Consider the following 12866-nt stretch of genomic DNA (forward strand, 5'->3'; position numbering starts at 1 on the left):
TATATGTATATATTGTTTGAATGAGAAAAAATAAATCAAAGAAAACAACACAATTATTGGGTTATTTGCGCACCCAATTAATAATCAAAAGATAATTGAACTTGTAAGTTGTGTAATTCTTGCAATAGAGGAAAATTTGTTAAAAAAAAATCCAAAATAAAATGCATTTGAGGATGAGAGTATGCAAACTTCTGTCTGGCACTGTGAGTGTGTGCTCATGTGAGGACAATCCAAACCTCATCTGGTTTCTGTTCTGCTGTGAAGTTTTTCACACCATCTGAACGAGACCCCCACATCTATGCTCCTCTTGGACAAGACAAAGAGAAACTGTAATGTCATTTAGGCGGTGTAAAACAAAAATCTCCATCTTGTCATCATAAGCCCATGAAATCACAATGATGTTGACTACGAGTCTCAATAGGACTGTTTTTCATTAATAGAATGAGAGACTGATAGTAAACATGACAGCGTCTGGTTTTTAAAGTGCGTGCTTGAACCCATTGTCATTACATCTTTTCTATAAAATTCTTCACTTAAAAAAAAAAATAACATGATCTTAGGCTCCAGACACATACTGTATGTGTTTACAAATGTATGAACAGGAAATAAGTGAGAGACAGAATGCAACGAGAAAAATGTGAAGAAAAGGCTAGTAAAAGTACTTTTTGCCTAAGCTCTGAAAGTAAAATACAGTCCAGATGACTGCCAGGCAAAATGTGAGCTTTGCCAGGCAATCATCGAGCGTCAGTGAAAGCACCTCTGCCTCTAAAGCTCGATGAATGCATGGCGAAATGTGGTTCTGTTTAGAGGTAGGAGGGAGGAACTGCTTGGAGGGATATGGAGGAGAAAAAAAGACATATACACACACACACACACACACACACACACACACACACACACACACACACACACACACACAATCCTACAGGGCTTTGGATTAAATGGGATCTACTTCTTTCTTGTTATTCATGCTAGTTTATCATGATATCACTGTGAGACTCCACAAGAACTTATGCAGCTCACCACAAATCATTCTGCATGACTTTGCTTCGTGTCACGGCTCCAGAGCAGACTGTATGATCCCCGCTGCAACAAATTCTGAAATAGGATGAGGTGAGAATGGTAAATGTTGTCAGAGTGTGGTGGTGCTCAAATCATTTCAAGGCACAAATCAGCAAAACAAAACCCAAATTTCTAAAATCATTTGAATCATGTTTCCAAAAAATAGCCTAAAGCTTTTTCCATCAAGGAATATCTTGTGAGAATCAAGGCAGAAATTAAGGTAACTTCATCTCAGGGAAACTGAATAATGGATTGATTTTGATACATTCAGATCAAAGATCAAAAACAAAAGCATCACACACATGGTTGCAATTTCCATCATTTCATGAAAACAAAGTACAGATTTAACAACAGAACTTCTCATTCTCTTAAAAGCTTATTAGGACACGTCATGGGAAATGAAATTAGGGATATCCATGCAGCTTCCTTCTGATCTACCTAATGCCTGATGGTGTTAAAAAAAGGTATTTATTACCCTGTCTGATAGTCCCCGTGTGAAAAGGCAGGAGACGTACCCTCGTATAATGACTCAGATCGTCCTCCTCCAAGGAGATTGTGGTGACAAACATGGTCTCCTTGTCCTGAACACCAGCGTTTGTTTACAGGTTCCTTTAGGGCTCAGTGAAGCTTGTCACGCATGGCAGAACAAAAGGGAAAACAGACCCAGTGAAAAATTCTGCATCAGACCACTGTTTGCTTCTTACACAGTAAAAATAATTTTATTTTTAACTTATATTCCTTTCTGTAAAGAGGGAGTCATATTGCATAGTTTTATTTTTCCGTGAAGTGCTATCTAACCATAAAGCACATAAAAATTGAAACCAAACATCATGAAAAAATACTACAACAAACCTTAAAGCAAAAGCAAACTAAGACTAATCCCCAGTGAAGATTTGCAGAAGGACTGCTCAGAGACATAACAATGAAATGATGTAAGTGAACAAAAAGCATAGAGAAGACAACCACCCAAAGAAATACAACCAGCAAAAAAAATGACAAACACACCCACACAAACAGTAAGTACAAACACAGAAAAGGAAGACATGCAGACTCAACAAAGACAAGAGCATCCTTCAAGCAAATGCAAGATATCAAAAAAAAGAGACTGGAAGGATAGCAAAGGAAGGCAACACAGCCTCAAGCAATGACCATGTTGGCAAAAGAGACGCCAAGCTTTCCAAAAGACCACACTCAAAGTGATTTATGTTGTAGCTTTAAGAGAACAGAAAGCAAACTCACAGGAAACACTCACACCAACTTTTTTCTACCCTGTCGTCTCTGCTTAGGTGGCAAATTGCTGCAGGGACTTGGAACAGACAGTAGATTAGTAATCCAGGAAAAAACTACAACTTAATGCTCAGACTGACCAAGTCATTTTATCATTTCCAAGGACTTTCCCGCTGCAAAGTTTTTATGGGTTGTTGTTCTCAAAAACCCCTGGGACATTTTCTGAACGGAATCAGAACAGACCAAATATGTCATTTTCACTTCCGCTAATATGGCACTAATCATGGAGTATGGGGCACAAAAAGCCTCAACACTGGGTTACAGGTAAAGATGACAAAAAAAACAAAACAAGAATGGCAAATAAATTTAAAGCACAAGTGGAGCTTTATATGTTGAGCTTGTTCTGCATTTCATGCCTAAATAGGAAGACAAACATGTAATCCACTTCTGTTGCTGTTGTGTTTGATGGGTTCAACTTTTTTAGGTCAGGTTAGAAGTTGGGATAAAAATGTAGTTGTTTTTACAAAAGAGTCGCTTTTGCTTTTCTATGTGAATACATAAGGTCGAAATTTTCACTCTAGAACCGGTTTATAAAAAATAAATAAATAAATAATAAGAAGAAATTGGGTCCTGAAAATATTTGTTTGTGTGGACAGGGGGCAAAAATGGGTAAAAGGGGGAAATAAACTTTCCCATGAGCCTTAGTGGGACTTTTACCTATACCAGTATTGACAGCTAAACTGAGAAAAAAACATTACCTTCAGTCTAAACCATTTTTTCACACATTTTACGTCTCACTGTGATGTTAAATCAGACCAACATGACAAAATAAATACTTATGCAAAAGTATGAGCAGCATAGCAATGTCCATCCATCTCAGTTCAAGAAAGAAATGACAAATGATGAAAAACATGTTTTGAAATGCTTGAATCGACTACAAAACAAAAGTAGAAGATAAGCTGCTGATGCTGGTAAGGGAGTTAAATTAAAAAGACTTAAATTTTGTAGACTCAGGTTAAATTGTTTGGATGTAATTACTGTGATCTGGAGGAAAATGAGAACACCATCCAAACTGAAGCATGGCGATGAAAGTGTCACGTTTTGTGCTGACACATTTTCCAAACTAGATAAAAATATAAGGAAAGAGCATGAAGTGAACATACTGAAGCAGCATCTCATGATGTGCCAGAAAGTTAAAGTTTAGACAAGTTAGGACATTACCTTAAAGTTTACCACCAAATTAGTTACAAAGTGACTTCGGGATAACAAAGCTAATGGATTATATTACAAAGGCCTGATCTCTGGAGAATTTGTAGGTAGAGCAGGAAGGTGTGTGTGAGTAACGCAGTGCACAAACAAGTCAAAGTTACACCAGTTTTATCAGAAGGAATGGGCCATAACTCCAGCAAACTATTGTGAGAAGACTGTGGATGGAAACTGAAAACGGCTGATCCAGGTCAAAGAGTTCAAAAGGCAACTCTGTCATATACTGAGGAAATCCAATTTCTGATCCTGAAGAAAATAACACAAATTAAAAACTAGACGAATCCTCTCATTTTTGTAACATTTAGAAAATATGTATAATTTTGGTAATCCTTATGGATCTTAAACAATCAAAGTTTATTCTGATTTAATGTAAAGAAACAAACAAAAAAATATGCTAAATCATATTTTTTGCTTTAAAATCAGCACAATAATCCAAAGAATTAGTGTTCACAATTTAGGTCAATGAGATGGTCTACTAACACATGTGATTATGTGACATCCACCAACAAGAGTTTTCATAGTTATTTTAATTTAATTACAGGTCGTAATCTGTTACATTATTTTATTCTGGCCCAATATGGGATCAGAACCACCACCTACATAGTTTAAACATACATTCAATCTGCACATTTTTATGATTATTTCAATCATTCACGAAAATACGCAGAGTAAAAATAAACTGAGTCATTTAAAAACATGGATACTTAAATTGTTGTACAAAACAGTGCACTCGGACTGGACAGAGAGTGCTTGTAAGTAACAAATGTCTCCAAAGGTTGTCAATTAGATTCGTGTGAAAGCCGTTCACACACACAACTATGCAAAATTATTACGATCCAAACCAGTCTAATGGAGCTCTGGTTGTATGTTTGGAACATGGTTCTGCTGGAAAGTAAGTCTCTTTAGCATTTCACCTTTCTTCTGACCATCTCCATATTGCTGCTCACGTTATGCCATGTTTCACTATCATGATAGTGAGTTCAAGGTTAGCTTTCTGACATATTGCAAAGTTCCAGCTTGTTCTAGCTATTCTACAGTATTCAGCCCCTGTTCTGGAAGGGAGGACAGCCAGCAATGAGAGGTGAGGTCATTTTTAATCTGGAGCTTTCCACTCTTCTAGACCTGCAGCAGGACCTGAGATGTGCCCAGCTGTCTTCTCTCATATGCCACCCAGATGGCCACTTTCTCAATGTTAGCTTCCTATCAGCTGTAAAAGCACAAGGACGTGTCAGTCGCACCAATCACTGTAGGGTCCAGGCAGTAAACAGAGAACAAGAGAAAGCACATTTAACTGTGCAATTAAGATTTACACTCCTACCAACTGAACAAAATCAACCGTGCTCTAAAATTGAGTCTTAATTTCCATGCTTTAGTGGTAATTGATATGACCTGAAGGTTATTTACATTACCACACTGTTATCTCATCACTCGTTTCGCCTAAAGGTGAGGTTTTTTTTCCCCTTCCCTCCAGCTTGATGATAGTGAAGCCATGTCAGCCACAGTGGGCTTCGCTGCTTGGCCCCTTGTTATAACAACTCCAGGAGTCTTGAGGAATGTGGGTTTGTCCTGCAGTCCTTTACTACCCCCTTCCTCTGCCTCTGTCTCGCTCTGTGTCCCCTCCCCTCGCAGAAACCCGGCAATTCCTTCACTTTTTTTTTTTTGCCTTTTCCCCTCACAAGCCCCACAGTTCAATATTCCACTCTGGGGCTCATATCCCGTCTCAAATTGCCGGGCTCCTCGACGCTGAGGCACTCCGAACTGTTGCAAGGTATTGGTTTGTTTATTAATCTTACCATTTGAATGTGAAAGGGCTTTGTTTCACCTTTGTTTCAGGAACCCCGTTGTTTTGTGGCGATTATCCGCTCACGCGCGACTGCTTTCAAGATTAGGACCAAAGAACCAGATTAGGATGCGCAGAAGCTGCGGAAAGTTTAATGTTTGACGCCCGCGAGTTATACTTTTTATTGCTTGCTATAAAAATACGTAGAAAACGCGTTCACAGTTCAGCTGCTTAAATATTTATCTAATTTTTGCTTTTAATTTCATGGCTATCTTTCAAGGATTTTTTTTTTCAGACATTTTCTTCTGTGTGGGAATATCTTGTGTTTTATTGAGTTGGAGAGGATGTTGAGCTTTTCTTAATTCATGGAGTTCGGCTGGCATTCTCAGATTATTTTGTATCATTTCCTGTCAGCTTTCTGCGGCAGAAACTTTTTCTGACTCAAATATATATATACATATATGTTTTTTTTGTGTATGTAGCAGATGATTCGTTTATCTCTCCCTGATTTTTTGTTTGAGGTTGTCTGCATCTCATACAGCCGAACCACTGATCCAACATTAAATGTTGGGAGATGCACAGAGAAAATAGCTTTGCTGCAACAATGCTCATTAAGGACGGGTCCTCTCCCTGCCTTAATTTGACAGTAGTTCTCCTCAATCGGGTCATTGATCATGCATTTCTTTTGTTCGGCGCTGATCCCGCCTCCGTATAACGTCCTGACTGCAAGCTGAAGCATTAGTCTCAGATTTGAGGGGATTTAGAGATAACTTTCACTTGTAGAGGAAGCATTAGGAGAGGCAGCACAGACCACCTCGAAGTTTTGATTTCGACTTACATTTATTAAGTATTTTTGAATTACTGCAGAAATCTGAATTATAATTAAGGTCACTTCTAATTTTGCATGCTTTCCTATAAAATGCCGTGCAAATCTGGGCGCTGTGCTTTAGTCCAGCCACATATGTGGTATAGGCTCCTGATTGGGGGGGGATGGAGTTTGGATGTGCTGAGGTTGTATATCATCAGGGGCCCACATTGTGCTGCTAAAACTGCAGTTGAATGTTGAGGCAGGAAAGAAGAAAAAAAAAAATCTTCAGGGCTTCCAGTGCAGCTGGACCCATAATGTCTTTCATTTTAAGATGTTAAAATTTAATACATAATGCAGTTTAGTTAGGGTTGTAAAACAATACGTTTACAGGCTTTAGTGGACAAATAAAAGGCTTGTTTGGGTCCAGTCCAACAATTTGCTTTCCTGATTTCAACTGTTTTCAGTTTGTGACGCTTTGGATAAAAAATAATGGAACAGACTAAAGATTGCTTTTATAGTCAATAAAGATCTGAGCCAGATGAGAACGAAATGGCTCTTTTTGACACCCGGGAAAACATTGTTTGCGGCAGAAAACGAACAATCTGAACAAACAACACAATGAACATGGCGGTGGTGGCATCATGATGTGGGGATGCTTTTATTTAGCTGGAAAAGAGAATTTGGGTTTAATTGATGGCATGATAAACTAATTCTAATACTGGAATAAAGTCTGAAAAATATTTGACTGCAGCAGAGGTTCACTTTCCAACATGACGATGACTCTCTAAACCTACAGCCAGAGCGTCAGGGAGTAGTTTAGAGTAAAACATCTGAATACATTAGAGTGGCCCAGTCAAAGCTTAGACCTAAATCCAAATGTGAATCTGTAGCCAGACTTTGAAGCATTTGATCTCAAGCCAGTCTGAATGAACTTGAGCTAATTTGAAAAAAAAAAATAGTATGTAGATTTTCAAAGCTCAAAGAAAATGCTCAGATGTTATTACAGCAAAATGTGGTCCTTCAAGGTCTTGACTGAGGGGACCTGAATACAAATGTAAGCAAAAAAGGTTAAAACCCAGTCCTGCATTTTCACTCCACTCCATTGTTTTCTTCTGTGTTGGTTTATTACATAGACTAGAAATACGTCCAGAAACTCAGGCTTTGTGCAGCACATAAACTCTAATTGTAACTCAGTACATTGGGTTCTCAAATATACTTTTTTATTGTTGTTGGTTAGAAATGAATTAAGATAAATGAAGTTGGTTTTATTTATATAGTGCCTGATGACAACTAATATATATTTACCTGAAGCAGCTCAAGTCCATGTACAATCCAATATGGTTCATATTCCATTCAGATGCATCCAGTTCACCAGATTCCAGTTCGATTCATCCAAATAAATTCATATTAATCCAATTACAATATTATACAACAGAATCAATTTAACCATTTAGTGGCTTTGTAAAAATGTTTTCTACAAAAACTCAGGTGGTTGCGTTACTTTAAGGCAAACGATCATCCTAAACAAATGTCGGTGGACAGAAAAATAATCTTAGTTGTTGACTTTACCACAAATTCCCCGTCATCTTCGCCCCACTTAATATCTCTGGCTCTGCATTTAGCTCCCCGCTTTCCATCATTTTCAGTTAGTAAACCTTTAAATATATATAACTTAATAGACTGGTTATTCCAAAATTTTGAGGAGGTAATGGGAATAGCATGACTTGAATAAACTTTTTTTTTTTAAAGATACTAGGGGCCCAAATTTTTAACAGTAAAAATAAAATTTAAGAGAGAAAAGTCTGTTGGACAGATTTAGCAACTTGGCTAATGTCCTTTAATAGATGGGGCACGCTGAACTGTGCTCAGAATCGACTATTTAGCAAGGACAAATTTTATGGCAGCCCATAAAATGTAAAAATAGAAACAAGCAAAATGCATGTAGTTTAACGGAGGTTGGAATCATGTCTTTGCAGTCCGACGTTTCTCAATTGACTAACGATGTATTATTCCAGATAGAAAAGAGATCCAACACTCTGCGGACTTGAGGAGACTTTCCTAAATACAAGCTCTGGACCCGTCATTATGCAATTTAAGAATCCTAAGTGAAACTTATGTTGAAGTTTTCCATTTTTAGAAAGCTTTTATGCACCTCTTGAATCGTAATTCTGAGAAAAAAATTATCCGTAATAATATGATGTAGTTTTAAATTAAGGATGATGGCAGCTGGTGAAGAACTGATGTAGAGAATTATAAACTGGTTTGACTGAAGGAAGTGACTCCAGTGGTTTACTGCTAGAATGTGATACTTATTAAGACATTCCCCTGCTCCCAATCATTTCTATCTGACCATAAATGAAGATTTGTTTCAGTCTACATTCTAGTTTAAATCCATTTATACTCTTAATATGGTTAGAATAAGGGACTCTTCATTATCTTCAGACTGTTACAGATTTTAAAACCGTGATTTCATCAATGATCGGAAGGCAGTAGTAATGTTTTCTTGCCTGAGTTTTTCACTGCCTAATATGTTTTTCTAACCAAATGACTTTTTGTCTTTTTGCAGCCTAAAGCTGTTTTATTGAAACAGATTAAGACAAAGAAAAACAAAAAAATTGTATTGATTTCAGGGGAAAAGCAAACTGGAACACACCACAAAGTTATTTTACTTTTTTACTGTTGGTTACCGTTCTGCTCTCTTGCGCTATATATATATATTAAGCTCGGCTATTTGTGTTAACATTTGAAAAACAATAAAAACTGAGGATCAACATGGTGGTGTCGCGGTTAGCCCTCTAGTTTCATAGCAAGAATACTTCGAGCTCAAATATCAGTTCCCCAGGATTTTTTTTGTTTTTGGTTAGAATTGACAGATTCTTCTGTTACAATTGTGGCTTTTCTTCTGGTTTGCTGGTTTTTCCCCACAGTTCAAAAACATGCTTGTTATTTGGGAGAACACGAATGGCTCTTTCTCAGCAAGACATCCAAGAACATCTGTTTCATGACTACTTGGCCTTTGGCCAGTAGTTATTTTTATTTAATCCTAGAAAATAGGACAAGTTGACATATGTAGACTATATATTCTCCCTGAATTCAGCTCAAAACCTTTGATTGGACTGGTTTTGTTCTCCCATCGGAGAAACAATTTCTCAATTTATACTCTATGTTGCCATTTCGCCCCTTTCCTCTTCCAGTGTGCTCCCTTAGACTAAAATTGTATAATCCTATTATTATTTTAATCATTGATGTCTAGCCTGGATGAGACGCCATTCACTCATTCAGGCCACTGGAAATAGACACGGAAACCAACAAAAAGGTCATGTAAGCTTATAAAATAACCTGGATTTCAGTAAGTTCTTGACTGGTGTCTAAGTAAATAAAACTCTGATTTTTATTAGCCTCTGAAGTGTTGATTAATGATCAGTGAAAATACACTCATGCAAAAATATGTGGACACTCATTTATTTATTAAGAAATGTTCATGTATCCAGCTCTTATATTACATTTTACTTATCTCTGGAAAAGAAAGGGATTTAAAAGTGAACATTGCTTTACTCAGTAACCAAGATATAATAAAATTGATGTCTCCTAGCTGGTGCTGATCACTTTGGCTAATATAAGATCAATGAGATGCTTCATATAGTCAGCTACCAGTCTCAGGATTAACCTGAGACGGACTTGCCAAACTCCTCACTTTCAGCTGTGAGATATTTGAGGGGTTTCAGCCATGGTCATCTCAGTTCAAGTCACTCCACAACATCACAATGAGATCAAGATTTGACCTTTGACTTGGCCCTTCTTAGTTTCAGCCAGTCTGTAGTGGATTTACTGGTATGTGTTGGGTCAATGACATGCTTCAGGGTCAAGATCTGCTCTTTTAAAAAATTTATATAACAGATGTTTCTTATTTTTCTCAAGCACTCAAATTCATAGTGGATTGTACAATGGTAAGCCGGTCAGGTCGTGATGAAGTAAAGCATCCCCAAACCATCAAACTTTATAGTCATTTTTTTTTCTTCAGGTTATGCCAAGCATTACCTCTGGTGTTCAAATAATTCACTTTTAGACTTTTTTTTTGTCTAAAGAACATTGTTCCATATGTCCTGGGGCCTCATTTATAAAACTTGTGTTTGCACAAGCTTTGTAAAGCTTTTGCAAACAAAAGCTTGAGGGTTGAACATGTTACTTTTTATATAAATGTTGTAATAAGAAATACAAACCTGACGGGAAACTGCCAACTCTGACGTCTCTACCATAAGCACTGTAAGCGCTTATGGTAGAGACGGAGGGGGAAATGGCGACACAGATGGTGAGGAGGGGAATTGGTGGGATAATTAAAGGTTCGTTAATTATCCCACCAATTAACGGACACTGTCAGAAATACAGTGTGATTTATGCTTGCACTAGATAGTCTCAGCTTTACATGAGGACATTTTAAATAAAACATTTTCTCACCATCACGTTCCCGTCACCACTGATAAGCAGGGTGAGCCCTACCACAGGTTAACTCAAATGGTGACAAGGTGTGAAATATCAACAGGGATTTCTGTAAACATCTAAACACTGTTGCGACACCCATGCATAACAATGCATAATGGATGCATTGGAAGAAACGATAGAATCAGCAGGGAACACGTTTTCAGGAATCACCCAGGTTTTCTGGCCTAGGACGAGTATTTAGACTCTCTTGGACATCACTCTTAGATCTAGTTTTTCTGGGTTGATACACAAAGCAAAATAAGTCACACACACACACACGCACGCACACGCGCGCACGCACGCACGCACGCACGCACGCACGCACGCACACACACACACACACACACACACACACACAAACAAATACACCCCAGTAATCAGTTGGCAGAAAGTAACTGTTCATACATTGTAGACAGCATTAAGAAAATGTGTCATGATGATGAAACTATGCAAAATTGAATTAAATGCCACACATCATCAACATGCAGTGCCTGCTGTTGGCAGAGCTGCCACATTTTATGGAGAGCATCTCTTTTCTGTCTGTCTCTCTGCCATCTTCTCTGCTTAACCCTTGTGTTTACAAATGGGTCCAAGCGAACCCACACACGTAAAACTTGTATCATTTGCCACAGTCCTCGCACGCACAAGGGTTAAGACATTATTAGGTTCAGAAAAAGTCCTCCTCACTGCTAATATTTTGTTATTTTAGGAGTGGTCTTGAGGCCTGAGATCCTTTGCGAACAGTTTGTCTTACTGAGGTAAAATTATAAGAAAAATTGTAGAATTCCAGAAAATCTAAGAATTTTCCTAAAATGACTTCATAGAATCTTAAGATTCTACGAGAATACGGGTCCAGCTTTTCTTCAAAGCTTTTCATCTGCTTCTTTACCACCATATTGTTTAGTTAAAGGCCAGCAATGTCTGCTTTTCCTCTTGTAAACAAGACATCTGTTTTGAATGGATGTCTCCTGCTTTGATTTTTTTTAATGGACCTTAAAAGAAAAATCAAAAACCTAATTTAATGACTGGGTAAATGTGAGCACTTCTGCTCACATTTGGGCAGCTTGAGGTCATTTCATTCTGATAAAAGCATGTAGTTAATATTTTAGTCTGTGATGTTTCAACTTCCTTCTTTCTTGCTTTTCACCTCCATACAGTCACTTCAGTAAAACAAACTTTATAAGCAACGTCTTAAAAAAACAATCAGCTAGACTAATTCTGATAACACTCAACAATAACACTTAAATGTAAGAGTTAAAATAAAATGTACCAATATTTCATCAGTATGAAGTAAATTAAGCCAGAAACAGAATTGATTGGCAAATCCACTGGCAGCTGCATCTGAGAAATGAGAATAAGGCTTTAAATCTTTGGGACAATGATTGGGCAGATAAAAGTGTTTTTTTTTTGTGTGTTTTTGTCTTGTTGTGTGGTTTGGCTGACTCCGATATTACCTTTTAAATGTCACATCAACTTGATACTATAGATGGAAACCAGCTAAATCTGACACATGCTTGTTTTAGGTGTGGGTCAGCTGATCTGGACTTTCCCATTTCAAATAAATAACTCAAACCAATCAAAAAAAAAAAAAAAACTAACATAAGATCAGGTTATTAAAACTCCTGGAAGCTGCAGTGTCATTGATAAAAAGAATGGATAAATTATAGGATAAATTGGTCGACTTCATGATCTAAAAAAACAGAAACAGAGGAGTTGATTGTTGACGAGATGCAGGTGGCTGGTCACTTTTAGGTTGCAGCTGGGAGAAAAGACAAACAGTTCAAGGCAAGATGGAAAATTATCACAGAAATGGCTGAGTGGGGACTTAATTGATCACAAACCAAAGGAACGAGCTTGATAAGTAATCTAAGAGAAAAAAAATACAAATAAAATACAAGAAACAGAACCCAAGCATAAACAAAAAGCAAATGAATTAATTAATATGGCAAGACCATTTGAACAATAATGAGCACATGAAACTCATCAGAATATGGCAAGATCTTTAGTGAAAACTTCCAATCCAAACAAACCAAAACCCAAACACTCCTGGATCATGACGGTGAAAACAAAAAGGAAGAAAAAGCAATGTGTGTTTGCTTTAGGTAGGAGGGTTATGTTTAAGCTACTTGTCATTTAGGTATGTGTTAGCTTGTCAATTGAAAAAAGCTTAAATAATTAGGTTATCAGAAAGCAGGAATTTTACCTTTGACATAGTTAAGCTTAGCCTAAGTTTTTACCAACTGA

General features: G+C 37.4%; 1 protein-coding gene across 1 annotated transcript in view; it reads left to right on the plus strand.

Moving 5' to 3' along the window:
- The first annotated feature begins 4640 nt into the window (after positions 1-4640).
- The window catches only part of fbn3 (fibrillin 3), a 78319-nt gene continuing 70093 nt past the window's right edge, over positions 4641-12866 (plus strand). Inside the window, exon 1 of the mRNA XM_014998880.2 lies at positions 4641-5323. The gene's annotated coding sequence lies outside the window, so the exon portion shown is untranslated. The remainder of the gene's footprint in view (positions 5324-12866) is intronic.

The sequence above is a fragment of the Poecilia mexicana genome, unplaced genomic scaffold, assembly GCF_051168715.1.
Source record: "Poecilia mexicana isolate PSO_F unplaced genomic scaffold, ASM5116871v1 scaffold_4, whole genome shotgun sequence".
Lineage (NCBI taxonomy): Eukaryota > Metazoa > Chordata > Actinopteri > Cyprinodontiformes > Poeciliidae > Poecilia > Poecilia mexicana.